This window comes from Equus przewalskii, chromosome 16 (genome assembly GCF_037783145.1).
Source record: "Equus przewalskii isolate Varuska chromosome 16, EquPr2, whole genome shotgun sequence".
In the NCBI taxonomy this organism is placed as follows: Eukaryota; Metazoa; Chordata; class Mammalia; order Perissodactyla; family Equidae; genus Equus; species Equus przewalskii.
In genome coordinates, this window is record NC_091846.1 from 21,109,311 (window position 1) to 21,124,849 (window position 15,539).

Below are 15,539 nucleotides of genomic sequence, written 5' to 3' on the forward strand. Positions count from 1 at the left end.
TAAAATTAACAGTACATCCTTATATTCTATAATAGAATACTTATTCAGCCATTAAAGTATATTATATAGCTGAATACTTATTTCTAGGAAATATATATATATATATGAACAGATATGAAAATTTAATAATGGAGTTAGTGGTTATTTGTGGGTGTAGGATTATTAATTTTTTTCTACATCTTTCTCATTTGTATCTTCTTTAGTATCAATTGCCTGTAATAAGAAAAACCCAACATTCTTAGAAATACTTATTCAACATGAATACTTATTCAAAATAATGAGCTCATCATTTGTTTATTCATTAATTCAAGAAATATTTACAGCATTAAGACATAACTCTTAATTTGTGAGAAAAAAAAGGGGGGGCATGATCAACAATCTTGGAAATTTTTTATTCCTCTCTTTCATTCTCAATACTTATTTGCCCAGTCATTCCCTCCCTTATTTACTGAGGACTTTGGCACTTGGTTCTAATATCTACCTCCCCTGCATTTTCTGCCATCGTGTGCCACTTCAGTGTCCTTATGGACAACCCATCCGACAACCTTGAACTCTGACTCCACCAGCTTATAACCACTGCATTCTGCAGTCCACACCCAAAGCCACATTCTCAACCTTCTGAGCACCAGGAAATTAATTGTTCCACAGCCTTAGACTCCAATATACTGATCTCTGACCACAACCACTTACCATTCCAGTTTTTATCACTCCATTACTCCCTAAACACCTGCTTTCTTACCTTATTTTAACCTCCACTCCTCAACTATTCCCTTTTTTTTCAAACCACAATCTCCCACACAGCTTCATATCTTTTCCTATCCAGCCTAGATTCCTAGGTGCATCAGTCTCTCCTGCTAATAACCATGCTCCCTGGATAATTCCCTCTTCCTTAGAGCATATATAACATCTTACATCAATTCAAACTTGCTATTTCACCTATACCCTTATCTTTTTTATGTCTCCTTTATCAGCAAAAAAAATCAATACTATCAGCCATGAACCTCCCTCACCTTCTTGCTCCACATTTACACGTTATACATATAACTATCTTCACTTCCTTCCTTCTAATCTCAGAGGAAGAAGTATCCTTTCTCTTTTCCCAGGTCAATCCTCTACCTGCACCTTTCCTCCTACATTGCTTCCTCTCCTAGAGATCTTGCTTTACTTTTATCCCTCCTCTTTTTAATCTCCTCTCTGCTCACTCTTTCCCACATTTTATAAATATATTAAACTCTTCACTGTAGAATCTCCTCCTCGATTCTGTAACCACCTCCTCACAACTATCATCCTTTATTTCTATTTTGAAGAAGAAATGAAGAGCTTTGAAATAATATAAATCTATTGTAACCTTTCTCAATTTTAATATACTTTTCACCCCAACACAAACAAAATTCTGCCACCTCAATGCAATGAAAGTGTTCTGGCAAACATTACTAATTACAAAATTGCCAAATGCCATGATCTTTTTCAATTTATTTGACCTGTCTTTATCTTGACACTCCTGACTTCTTTCCTTCTGAATCCTCCGTCCCATTGGCTGCTATTTCTTCTCAGTTCTTTTGCTGCCTCCTCTTACTTTGCCTATTTACTAATGTTGGTTCTCATTTCCTCTCACTATATTCAGTCTGTATGAGCAATAGCATCCATTTCCTCCATAATTTCAACTATCACCTCTTTAGTGATATCTCCTTCCAGCCCAGGCCTTTCTAAGCCTCAGACATATATGTTGTGCTCCCTACCGAACATCTCTACAAGGCTATCCCATTGGCACTTAATCTTCCATATTCAGTATGTCCTCATTGGGCGTCTCATCTTCCTCCCCTTTTCCAGTTTTTCCATCCCACACCCTTAGACACACAAACACACACACCCAAAAGCCCTATTCTTCCTCCGTATGTCTCTATCCTGGTTAATTATACTACTATTGTATTCTACAAGCAAGTAAGGGACTAAAGAGTCATTCTAGACAGAGCCTTCCTTTGTCAACTGGGAAGAAGGAAGAAAGTGGTATATTGTTAAGGGGACTTCAGAAGCAATGCCTTCCAATCATTCCTTATTTTTTTTCTATTTTCTTTAATGCACGTGTGTTTTATAATTAGGGAGAAATGTTCAAAAGTGAGTCCACAGGTCTAGTTTGAAGGACAAATAAAAGTTATGTATCTTACATTGAATGACTTAGAAGCAGCTTTGAACTTTATCATAATTAACTGTATGTCCTAACAGTTTTTACATCTAAAGGATTAAACTCTTTAGGAATTTCAATTCCTATAAAAGGAAAGGAAATTTGAGTATAAATAAGGGTAGATGGGGGGATCATTAGATTTAGCCATATGGTACAAGAATTTCTTGTCAGGAAAAGGTTTGGTACATACCATACTATGTTAGTAGTTTTGCAGTTTATTAAAAGTATTGCAGTTAGAGTCACATCAGCTTTGGAATGTTTTGCCAATGGCATAAACATCTAATTGTAAAAAAATACCATGCTTATAAAAATGCATCCTCCCAAAGAAGAAAAAAGTTCTTTGATTAAGTATGTATGATACTTCCCTACATGGAAAGCTGAATGAATTTAATCTGTTTCACATCAAACCTCTTATTTTCCTTTAAGAGTTTCTTTAAAATTAGGTATATGGTCTGTATATACCATCCTGAGTTCACTGGGTCAAAAGTTAACAGTATGGGGTCATCAAGTAAATTAAATGTTAACAGCAAAAATTAAAGGACTTAAATTAAAAACATAGGGCCTAATCCTATGATGAAGAAAAGTCAGGAAAAAGTGTTCCCACAAGAGCTGTAAACTGTTCACCTATTTAAAATAAATTACTTCTTCAGAGCTGCCTTAAAAAGTTAATTTGTTTTAAACACATAAGCATTTCTTTGCCAAAAGAGAATGTGCTGTATTTTATTTTCCTTATTTCCCTATAGATTTGTTCTACAAGAAATAATTTTTATATATTAAGAATAGAAATGTAACATGAGGCTCAGCTGTCATAGAGAACTGGTCACACATCCTCACTCATATCTCCTAGAGACCAGAGGGTCTCAATTTTACTTCCGTTTACTAAAAATAAATAAGAAATGAAGGTTAATAGATTCCTGCTTCCTGGTCCTCTTCAATTTCCAGGACAAAGCTTATCCCAAGTCTCTGAGAAAGTCATGAGTTGTAATTTTTAAAAGTTTTTTTACTCAAGGTAAAGTTTATTTTATTCAAACCCTTCAATTTTCTGTTTTTTTTTTCTTCTTCTTCTTCTCCCCAAATCCCCCCCAGTACATACTTGCATATTTTTTCACTTGTGGGTCCTTCTAGTTGTGGTATGTGGGACACTGCCTCAGCATGACCCAACGAGCGGTGCCATGTCCCCACCCAGGATCCGAACCGGTGAAACGCCGGGGCCACCAAAGCGGAGCCCATGAACCCAACTACTAGGCCACAGGGGCCAGCCCTGACAGGATTTTATAGTTGTTTTTTAATGTATCAGTTAGCTACAGGGAAAAGAAATTATCAAAGTTACTAGACAAAACAAAGATAATGTCAAGCCATGCTGTGGCAGCATCTCACATAAAATAAAGGAGGATTGGCACAGATGTTAGCTCAGTGACAGTCTTCCTCAAGCAAAACAGGACGATTGGTAACAGATGTTAGCTCAGGGCCAATCTTCCTCAAATAAATAAATAAAAATAAAAAGAGAATGTGGATGGGTGAATTTGTGGGGAGAAACTCATCATGTTCCTACCAAGAAGTTTCAGTAATGTAGTATAGGCTTATTATGATTTCAGTAGTACACTAGATGCTGTATCTAATTAAACAGTTGTCCATCTTGAGGTCTGACACTTCACAGACCTAAAAAAAATAAAAAAGTACTTTTTATGAATTTGTTAAACAAAAAAGGTAAAGAAAATACCTAGATTTGGTATTTTTACCAATAATTACATGTGTATATACAAATATATACACTTAACGTGATTATGTTTACTTTGAAATTTTCATGTAAATATTAAATTTGAAAAAGTGAAGACTCATAGTAGAAAATAAATAGCTATGGATATATGACACAGATTAGAAACATTTTCAAACTAGCTGTATTAAACCTTGTCCTTTTTGCCTTTATTACAATTCTTCTAGTTTACTAGTTACAATATTCCTGGAAGGGAAAAAAATCCTAAGCATAGCTATTTATAGCACAATGTTTTAAATATAGGATAATAAACAAATACAAAACAGTCCTAAAACAGAATACCTTTCATAGTAGATACTCAGTAAACATCAATTTATTTCAATTAGAAAACAGCCTTCACATTCAATACAGAACAAATATTTACCGTTTTATATTCTTTACAATTTTAATACACACCTTATAAGAATACACAGAACATAATACAGTAAAACAAGTAATTCTTAAATTTGTTCAGGTAGCAGAGCAATTGGTGATCCTGTCTCTCTTTGCTGAGTACTGTTCATTCCCATTAAATATTTATCAATGCCAGTAACTGTGCTGAAGACACAGTACAAGGACATAGTCCTGGCCATTATGAAACTCTCAAGACGAGGAACCATATCTCTATATATGTATGTACGCATATACACTACCACAGCCACACATCAACACACATACAAAATGGCTGTTTAAATATATTACTTTTCTGCCGCTACTATAACAAATTACCATAAACTTACTGGCTTAAAACAATAGAAATTTATTATCTTACAGTTCTGGAGGTTAGAATGGGTCTCAATAGACTAAAATCAAGTAGGCAGAGAGACATTCCTTTCTAGAATCTGTTCTCTTGCTTATTCCAGCTTCTGGAAGCTGCCCTCGGTTCTGGCTTGGCTCATGGCCCCCTTCATCTTCAAAGCCAGCAATAGCTGCTTGAGTCTTTCTCACACCTCATCTCTCTGACACTTATTTTTTTGCTTCCCTCTTCCACATTCAGAAGAACTTCATAATTAAATTGGGCCTACGCAGATAATCCAGGATAATCTATCTTTAGGTTATCTGAATAGCACTCTTAATTCTATCTGCAACCTAAATACCCCCTTGTCGTGTAACATAACGTAGTCACAATTCTGAGGGTTAGGATATGGGCATCTTTGGGAGTATCATTACTCTGCCTACTATATTTATAAATAATTTCTCCTCTGTTTTTCTTCAGGAACTCCACCAACCATCATCCATCTCTGAAATTATATGCAAACTGTTCATGTATGCACATGATTCTAGACAAAGGGCCTATAACTTTCAACAAATTCTCAACATTTCACAATCACTGGACTAGCTCATAGAACACCAGTGTTCCTTAGAAGTATAGTTTGGCAGTGTCAACAAAATATATATTTTTAACTTTGACCAGAAAACTTTGATATGGGTTGAAAATTCTTTCTTGTATTTTTTCTGTTTTTAGAAGTAGTTCTAATCATCCTAATTACACTTTACATTTTGCACTTAAAACATTTTCCATGTTGCTATGCACGATTCTCTGATGATGCTAATAGTAAATCCAGTGGATTTTCCACAATCTACTCAATAATCTTACTACTATTAGACATTTCATCTCCCCCTTTTTTGCTATTATATTTAATATGCTGGAATGAGCATCTTTCTGCATAGATCTTTTTCCATATTTTGGATTTACTTCACCTAGACTAGGTTCCTGAAATTGGAATTTGTGACAGGAAAGATATGAATATTTTTATAACCCTTTTTAAATATTGCTAAATTACTTTCCAAAAGAGCTGTTTTAATTTACATTTACTCACTCAGACCATCAACATGAGAAGGGTTTCCCTTTGTGCACTGAAAAGATTATTCAGAGGTCATTTAAATTTTTATCAAAATTAAGAAGTAAAAAACTTAGCTCTTCCTTAACTTTTAAATTCAACTTGAAAATCTGGTTATACTTGTTAAATTTTTTTTTTCTCTCCCCAAAGCCCCAGTACATAGTTGTATATTTTAGTTATAAGTCCTTCTGGTTCTTTTATGTGAGCTGCTGCCACAGCATGGCTACTGATAGATGAGTAGTGTGGTTCCATGCCCAGGAACCAGACCTGGGCAGCCAAAGTAGAGTGCGCCAAACTTTAACTGCTACGCCATCAGGGTTGGCTCTAGTTTTTGTAAATTTTAACAGCAATCACTTTTAAGAGGGCTTTTTAAGGTCCTTTAAACACTTAGTATTTAGAATTTCATAACTTCTATTTCCTTAAGTACTTAATGTTTGATTAATAAACAAAACCTCTCTGAGTAAACTCTTTTAAATCTAATAAATTAAACCTATAAATACAGAGAATCTTAAGTTCTTTTAAATGTCTTGATACCTTGCATAACCATAGTTAAATTCTCTTATACCTATTTCAAGATTAATCTCATATATACTCTAATAGGTCTAATTTTCTTAAATACTACAAGAACTTAAAATACTTAGGTCATTCCTAAGCCATAATAGTATGTGCTTGATTTACTAAATCATACTACATGTAATTTTATATCTTCCTGGGGTTAAAACTGTGACCCACTGGGAGAAACTGTGTCATCTCAAGCAAGTTATGGTTGCCATCCCAAGCACTGAAGTTAATTATCAGAGCCCCCCAAAAGGAGTGATCTTACAGACATATCTCCCAGATTCAAATTACACATAACCTAATTCTTCCATCTACCACCAAGATTGTAGCTAACTTTCATCACCACTTAGTTCATTTTGTGTATCTTTGGATACCTTAGGGTCATCCAATTGGATTCACCATATCTTTCAAGTTCTATGACTATAGTCACAATGCTAAAGTCATGCTAATTAATGGGATCTCATGTTTTATGGAACAAGAAAAGCAAATGCTTTAAAAAATAGATTTGTAAGAATTGTGTGGTCAATCAGTCTGATAAAGACAGACCAGTCTTTTAACAATACATGTCCTCAACTGTTGATTTAAAAAAATAATTCAGGGGGCCAGCCCGGTGGTGTAGTGGTTAAGTTCATGTGCTCTGCTTCAGTGGCCCAGGGTTTGGCAGTTCAGATTCTGGACATGGACTTACTCACTGCTCATCAAGCCATGCTGTAGTGGCATCCCATATACAAAGTAGAGGAAGACTGGCACAGATGCTAGCTCAGGGACAATCTTCCTCAAGCAAAAAGAGGAAGATTGTCAACAGATGTTAGCTCAGGGCCAATTTCCTCACCCAAAAAATAAATAAATAAATAATTCAGTAACAATGAGAGAGGATGGTGAAAACTTACATATCTCTTCTTTACATTTACTTTGATGTTGTGCCTTTTCAAATATTTGTTAGTTTTGTATTTGTTTTTCTTCTTTTGTTAACTGTATATCTGTTAACTATTCTATTTTCCTTATAAACATGTCTTTATATATTGATATGTAAATATATATATGGAAACATATATATCTATATATAATCTCTTTATATATAGATATATATCTCTTTATCTGCTTTAATGTTAAAAATATTTTTCAGTTTGTCATGTATCTTTACAATTTAGAGTGGAATTTTCCCTGTGTATACATTTTTTGTGTAGCTACCAAACAGTGTTCTCCAAGATTCTGTGTTAGACCTTTTTATCACTCTACATACCTCCCTCAGTGATCTCATCTAATCCCATAGTTTAAACTACCATCTATAATAGGTCAACTAGTAAATCTATAGACAACAAGCAAACCAGACCTTTCCTCTACATTCCAGACTTCTAAATCAAAAATCCAATCCTAATATCCAATTAGCTTTATTTTTTTTTTAAAGATTTTATTTTTTCCCTTTTTCTCCCCAAAGCCCCCCAGTACATAGTTGCATATTCTTTGTTGTGGGTCGTTCTAGTTGTGGCATGTGGGATGCCGCCTCAGCGTGTCCTGACGAGCAGTGCCATGTCCACACCCAGGATTCGAAGCAACAAAACACTGGGCCGCCTGCAGCAGAGCACACGAACTTAACCACTCAGCCACGGGGCCAGCCCCTCCAATTAGCTTTAAAGTGAGGATGGGAGGATGTACTTAGCCCATAGGCATCTCAAAATCAACATTGCACATATCAAAATTCATCAAACTTGTTCTGTTTTCCCTATCTCAGAAAATGGTACCAACAGCCACTCAGTTGCCCACACCAGAAACCTAGGAGTCATGCTACATACCTCCTTCTCTCTCCTCTCCATATACAAAGGCTCCTAACCTCTTTAGTTTTACCTTTCAACTTTCTCCATCCTTACTTACTCTGCTCTAGCCATGTGGGAATTGAATTTACTGGTCCCTCCTGCTCAGGACATTAACATATGCTCTTCCTTTGCCTAGAATGTTCTTCCTTTCTTTTTGGCCTAGCTAATTCCTAAACCTCAGCTTAACTGTCACACCTTAGGAAGGCTTTACGTAAATCCCTACTGTTAGGTCCCCATGGTGTATGCTTTCATGGCATCCTTTATTTTTCTGTTATAGTAATTATCATAGTTGTAACTTGTAGATTAATAATTTAATCTTTGTTTCTCTCACTAACTACACTCTAAAGGGAGGAACAGTGGCTGTTCGTTCACCCCTATATGCTCAGTACCTTGCACATGACACAGAGTAGGTGCTAAATAGTTACCAGGGAATACTTACATATTAATACAGAATAAATAAATCCAATCTCTGTTATACTTCATTTCACCCCATTTCTACGTCTTTAGTTCAAGTACTCTCTATTTCTTGCCTGGATACTACAATAGCCTCTGAAGGACGCTCTACCACCGCTCTTGCATTTTCTAATCTGTTCTCCAGTACCCTTGTTAAAGTGAAGTTCTAAAATATAAATCTGATCATATTACTCATTAGGTTAAGATTTTTCAATTGCATCAATTTAAAGGTGACATGACAATATAAACCCTTTATGGTTGAACCTCTATCCACTGGATCAGGTCAACCTTTCTCAACTCTTCTAAAGGCACCTAGGCAACAAACCACAGAAAGTACCTGAATTTTCTTGAACATGCCAGGTTGTTTCTGACTTCTCTGTTTTCTTACACTCCAGTACGTCTGCCTAAAATGTTTTCTATGGCCTATTTCTACTGTCTCTTACACTGGGATAACTCCAGTCCTTTAAGGCTCCACCAAGATATCCTTCAAGACAGCTCCACCAAAGTATTCTTCAAGACACAACTCAAGAGTCACCTCCTCCTGAAAAGCTTTCCTGAAAACCTATTCCTAACCAGGGTTAAATATTCTTCCTCTATATTTATCAAATTATAATTTTTAAAGAATTTATCTTTCTTCCATTAGACTTTCAGCTCCTTGCTAACAGGGACTACATGTTTTTCATCTCTGTATATCAAATTCTGGTATGGACTTTGGTAAATGTTTGATTAAATCTGTGTACCAGTACACATCAAATCCATCAAAACATACCTACCTTTTGGGAACTGGTATTCCCACTTCTGGGAAATCTTCCAATAAATAAGCAAATAAAGTCAATTAGGAAAGGTATATGCATAAAAATGTTCACTTCCCAATTATTTATAATAGCAACAAATTGGAAACAACCTAAATGTCCAGCAGAAGAATGATAGAATCTGTTAAATGATATGTAGCAGAGTAATTTAGAATAAAGATTGTAAAAATGATATAGTAACTCAGATGCTTATGACATGTTAATTGGAAAAAGACAAAACTGTTTCACACTATGAACCTATAAAATTGTATGTACCGACATTGACTAGAAGGGAACATGAAAACTGTATGAGTTCTTTGTGTGGATTATGATTTCATTGCCTTTATTCAGAACTTTATAAATGTTGCTATGATATCTTCTCAATTATGAAAATAATTTAAAATTTAAACCCATGTAATTAATATCTATGTATATATTTGTGTATGCATATTTCTACATATGTATATATGTATATGTTTCCTAGCTCTGTCTCCTGAAAGGCCCAAGAAACAGAAACACCTCAGTAGCAATGAGCATATCTCGCCTTAGTATCTAATACCATTCTCCACCAACAGGAAACGGGGGTCCTTAGAGAAGAGGCTAATGCCAGGGCTGGGGCAGGGTAAGGACAAGATAAACGTGGAACCTCTTATTAGACCAGAAAGTAAGGAAGTATTAAAAAAAAATGATGTAGGCATATCACAAAGACATGGGATCCACACTAAAGGTGCTCCCACTCGCTGAATCTGGGACACCAAAATAATTAAATACAGACTTAAATATTTAGAGGTAAAAGGTCATGGTGTATATAACTTACCTTCAAGTGGTTCAGAAAAAAAAGTGTACAAAATATACACATATAGATAGAAAGAACACATGACAACAAAGCTAATACAGAAATGGAAAAACACAGGAATTCATAAGTTAATGCAGATAATAAATAGATAAATAGGGGAGAAGAGAGCTCTTATGTTTGCAGTAGGATGCTGTGGGCTGACTATGCCTCCTATGGAGAGGGTACTAGCTTTGTTGAATCGTTGTGCAGCCATCATAGTAAAATTCTATCAGCCATAATGGATGCTAAATTTAAACTGGAATTTAAATAATTTAAAATCGAATGAAGCTCAAGATATATCTTCAAATTTCCCCACAAATTGCTTATTAATTGCCAGGAAGAAAAAACCCAGTAACTATACAGTGGAAAATTCAGGCCACATTTGGACCAGGTGATCAAAATTAACATCATCCGTGAGAGACAGATGGGTATCATATGCTTCCAGAAGTGATACCCAGAGAAGGACACAATATCACCTGTGCAGTAGTCCAGTTGAGAATGCATAATGTCAGTTTAATCATGAGGAAACATCACACAAAAACAAAACAAGGAACATTCTATTAAAAAGGAGAGTTGGGGGAGAAGCTGTATTCTTAAAAAATGTTAAGGTCAGAAAAGATAAAGAAAGGTTGTGGAAATGTTCCAAAGTAAAGGAAGCCTAAGAGTCATAACAACTAAATGTAGTACCTGACCCCAGACTGGCTCCTGTACTGGAGGGGAAAATGCTAGAAGGATCAACCTACAAAATTGGAATATGGATGGTAGACTGAAGTATTATTTTTATGTAAATTTACGAAGTTGATAGGAAATACACTCTCAAGTATTTAGGGGTGAAGGGCCAGGATGTATGTAACTCAACTTCAAATGCTTCAGAAAAAAAATGTATATAAATTTACATAAATGTGGAGAGAGACCTTGCTCAAGAACAAGCAAACGATATGGCTGTTCTTTGAATTATTTTTATTTTTGCAACTTTTTGTAAATTTGAAATTATTTCCAAGTAAAAGGTTTTTTAAAATTAAGTCCACCTCACAGAAACAAGACCAAGAAGAAAATGAAAGATACTTTAAAACCCATCTAAGCAAATTGTTTTTAAAACATTCACCAGTGTATTCTAAGTTTTCAAGTTACTGTTCAAAATGTTTTCTTCTTTAAGAGTCTTCATTCTTTCTTAAAAGATGAACAGACTATAGCTTTCACAGTTTTATCTAAATAAGTTAATATGTTGAAGCCAACATTCCATCAGTTGTAGCTTACTCATTAGAAACAGCAGGAGGGAAAAAAAGCATTGAAATTACAAGACCTCTGTTCTCCACACTACCCATATTTACCATTCGTTTGCTGGTGATTGCATTCCAGTCTCCAAGTGAAACCTCAGATTTTAAATTATGACTTCAGTTCTGCCCTAATGACAAGTAAAGAAGAGTATGCAGAGACACAAACTGGGTGTGTGGACAGGGCTGGGAAGAGGAATGATTAACTCTTCACTGTACTGAAAATGAAAGAAAGCAAGCTGCAAAACTTCTGCCCTAATTGAGCACAATACCTAAATAATTGAGTTCTTTCTTCTCGTACAGTACATGGTCACATGGAATATAAAGTTGGGGGGAGGTATTCTTACCAGTTTTTAACCTGTGAATTTGATGATCTGAAGTAAAAGTGCTCTTTTTCTTTTTTTTTTTTCTTTAAAATTCAACTCAGTATTGTGCACCCCCTTGTGGTCAAACATAAAATTCTTCATTTTCAAAACACCATTTTTCCAGTCGGGCTTTTTGTTAAGGCATAGGAACCGTGTTAGTTGATTTCGTGTTCTCCCATTTTAGTGAATCAAGAAGCTTTAACGAAGGGGTTTTTGTTTATTAAATAGGATTTTAAACAAAACAGGACTTAAATCTTCTAAAAGTGACCTCCATATAAACTTTAGTCTGTGCAAAATAGAAAATAATTGCACCCACCTCGTGAGTTATTATGAGGATTCAAGGGGAAAATGCATATACATGCTTAGCTGACACATAGTAGGTACTCAATAAATGTTATTATTTGTCAACAACATCATCATCACTTTAGAATTCTCTTGACAGAATACATCTAAAAGGAGGTTAGATCAAAAATTCACCCATTCATGAAGTTCTAGTACAATCTTGCAAATAAGTTCCCCAAATATACCACTTATCCAGAATTCCCCTATCCAATTCTCCCCATAGGTATATTTTTTAAGTACAAAGAATAGGTGTTTATCTCTGGATGGCAGAAATTTAGATGGTTTTTACTTTATCTATTTTTGATGGGCCTGATTTTCTCCCTTATTTTCCTTTAACTTTACCAATCGGAAAAGGCAATAAAACTATTCCATTTCCATATGTTACTCTTATGAAATAGTAAAACAAATTAACATCCTTATTCATCTGACAGAAATTGTTACTCATATCTGGCAAAAATAATTTGTCAGGCTGACTTATTTTAAGAAGCTCTTGAACACAAATGCTAACTCCTAATGGCACTAACTGTAGTTTGATTTTTAAAACACTTCTCAAGAAGCCATTTTAAAAGATCAGTGTTAATGACTGACTCATAACAATAGCTAACATTTACTAACATACCAACCGCTGTTCAAATGTCTTTAATATATTAGCTCATTTACATTCTTACAACAACCCAATGAGGTAACTAGCATTACTCCTTTTACAAAAGATCAAAATGAGAAAAAGTAACTCATGTAGGGTCACAAAGCTAGTAAGTAGCAGAGCTGAGATCCAAACCCAAGCATTTTGGGTCCAGAGGCCACTCACTTACCCAGTGCACAAAAGTGTCATAGAGATGTAAACCAAGCATACTACTCTGCTGTGTTAATTCATGATGATCTCAAATTACGAAAATCCATTTCTTTTCCAATTGTACCTCAATAATGCAAATCACACTAGCCTTCTCCCATTTCCTTACTTAGTACTTCAGGCACTTCCTATATGCATTGTCTTATTTAACCCTCTCAATGATATACATCTTTGTATATTCAAACAGTTATGGTTCATCACAAGTTGTTTTGCAGCAAAAACTGGAAAAAACATAGCAACACCCCAGATTTTAAACTGCTGTATTATTTAGAAAATTCGTTACAACTTGGGATCAGAAAAAAAGTAACCAGTCAAAAATAATCTTAAAATGGAATCATTTAGGATCTATGGCAGTTTTGGTTTCTTTTAAAATTTTCATCTTAACTAGCTTGGTGGCAAGTAGGATAAATCTCCCAAGTAAATAAATGGTTAAAAGAGGTTTTTAAGGAAGGTGTTAAAATAGTGACAACTTATCATCATTTATTGTCCTATCATAGCACCCAGTTTTTGAAGGTGGACACAGATTTGTCTAGGTCTTGTGCTTCTACTTACTAATTCTAAGACTGTGGGGCAAGTTTCTTAATCTGAGTCTCGGGTGGCCTCATGTGTAAAATGAGGATAAAACTTACTTCATAGGGCTGTTGTGAGTAATAACCACGATCAATCTGTAAAGCGTTTATTTAGCACAGTGCCCAGGCCAGAGTACGGTCAGTACGTGGTCTCTAGCTACTACTTTATCAATGCATGTCACAGCAGAAACCTGTCTTTGCTAGATTCAGCTCCCTTACCACCCATTTTTTTAAAAAATCACCCTAAGTAACATCCAAAGACTGTCCATTCACCCATTCACCTCTCCAAAACTGAGCAGAATGCTTAAGAACCAATAACAAGTAAGATAGTGAGAGAAACTGGATTCGATGGAAGCGCCTTCGCAACAGGCAGCCTAGAACCGGGAAGAAGGGCTCCACACTCTTTAAGTAATCCTTAACTCCAGGCTGCGCGCACGCACACACACACACACACACACACGGTTGTTGAGCAGGGGAAACCACGCCTCCTGTGTGTGCTCAGGTTGGATCCCACAGCAAGGTAGAGAAAGGCCTGCGCTCAGAATCTGACAGATGCGGACTTAACCACGTGCTTGCTATCTGTGCTACCTTAGGCAAATTACTTAAAGTCTCTGAACCTTGGTTTCCTGGTCTGCAAACCGAGAATAATAATAGTACCTACCTCATCAAGTTGTTCTGAGGCTTAAGTGCGATAGCTCCTGTAAAGCGTTGACGTACAGCAAGAGCTCTGCACACAGGCGGGGCTGTTTTAAGTACACGTGTATCCACACTCATAGTCTCAGAGACACATTCCGTCGTTAGGAGTTTAGACACTGGCAATAAGACGATTTTCTTTTCGCCTAAGCTGCACCCTTATTTGTTTCCCTCGAACAGTAAATGCATGCCTATCGACTGATATGTCATCTGTGGACCCTAGGGCCCGCAGTCCTCGTGGTCCCTCCACCTCCGCGGCTGAGCAAAGGAGCTGAACGCACGCGCAAGAAAAGAAACAGGACTGCGACGGAGGAAGCGAAGGGAGAGCGGCGAACAGCGATGATTCTGCGCATGTTCAAGGCGCGGGGGTTGGGGTAGGAGTTTGCGCATGAGCAGAAGCGTCGGGAAAGGAAGAGAAGGGGGGTTAGGAGGCGGTATTGACAGCTGTGGAGGCAGCCCGCGTTCCCGGCATGCCCTGGGGCGGCGGGGTTGGCTCTAACGAATTTGAATGAGGAGCCTCAGCGCTTTCGGCGCCATTTTCGAGTGATGCCTGATCTCATCAATCTAGCGGGAGAGACGGGATAACCTGTCCGAGAGTATAGCGCCGCTAGGACTCCGCCGAAAAATCACTAAAAAAATCGCCAAAAATTACTTGAAGCAAAGGGCAGTCCGCAGAGCTTCGCCAGGGTTGGCGCAGTCGGTAAGAGCCTGAAGAAGTAGCAGAGCGGGACTCGGGAGGTGGCAGTGGTGGGACCGTCAGGCGGTGGGGGGTGCCAGCAGTGGGCACTGGGTCCGCCCTCATTTTAATCGCGAAAAATGCAGGGAGATAGGGTTGGGGGTAATTGGGTGTCTGCGAGTGGGCGGCGGGCGGAATGTGGCGGGAGCGCGGGGAGACGGGGGCGTGGGGGAGGGGAGTTGCAGTTTGAGCGGGACGCGGACGGGCTGCTGCGGAGCGGCCGCCGCCCAGCGGATCTGTCAGCAGGACCCCCCGCCCGGGGCCGGGGCCGGGGCGCGGCGGGGCTCCGCCGGCCGCGGCTCTTTGACAGGAGCGGGACGAGGCCCCCTCCCCCACTGCCGGACCGAGCCGTCTTTTCCCGCAGTTTTCCGGGCCCGCTGACGGCCGTCTTCTCGTGACAAGAAACTTGAGGTCGGCGGAAAATTGAGGACCCGGAGTAGCGGGTGCCTCTGGTCCGCGGTGGGGACAGTACGCTCCGCGGGA

General features: G+C 37.5%; 1 protein-coding gene and 1 long non-coding RNA gene across 13 annotated transcripts in view; one reads left to right on the plus strand and one right to left on the minus strand.

Moving 5' to 3' along the window:
• The window catches only part of LOC103559735 (uncharacterized), a 77,850-nt gene extending 63,183 nt beyond the window's left edge, over positions 1–14,667 (minus strand). For 5 of the 7 annotated variants that reach the window (XR_011527815.1, XR_011527816.1, XR_011527817.1 and 2 more), the window contains exon 1: positions 14,289–14,667. The gene's annotated coding sequence lies outside the window, so the exon portion shown is untranslated. The remainder of the gene's footprint in view (positions 1–14,288) is intronic. The other 2 variants (XM_070578156.1, XM_070578154.1) reach the window with 1 other exon arrangement.
• LOC103559736 (uncharacterized) overlaps positions 14,501–15,539 on the plus strand; it is a 71,925-nt gene continuing 70,886 nt past the window's right edge. For all 6 annotated transcript variants that reach the window (XR_011527823.1, XR_011527821.1, XR_011527819.1 and 3 more), the window contains exon 1: positions 14,501–15,020. This is a non-coding gene — a long non-coding RNA (uncharacterized lncRNA). The remainder of the gene's footprint in view (positions 15,021–15,539) is intronic.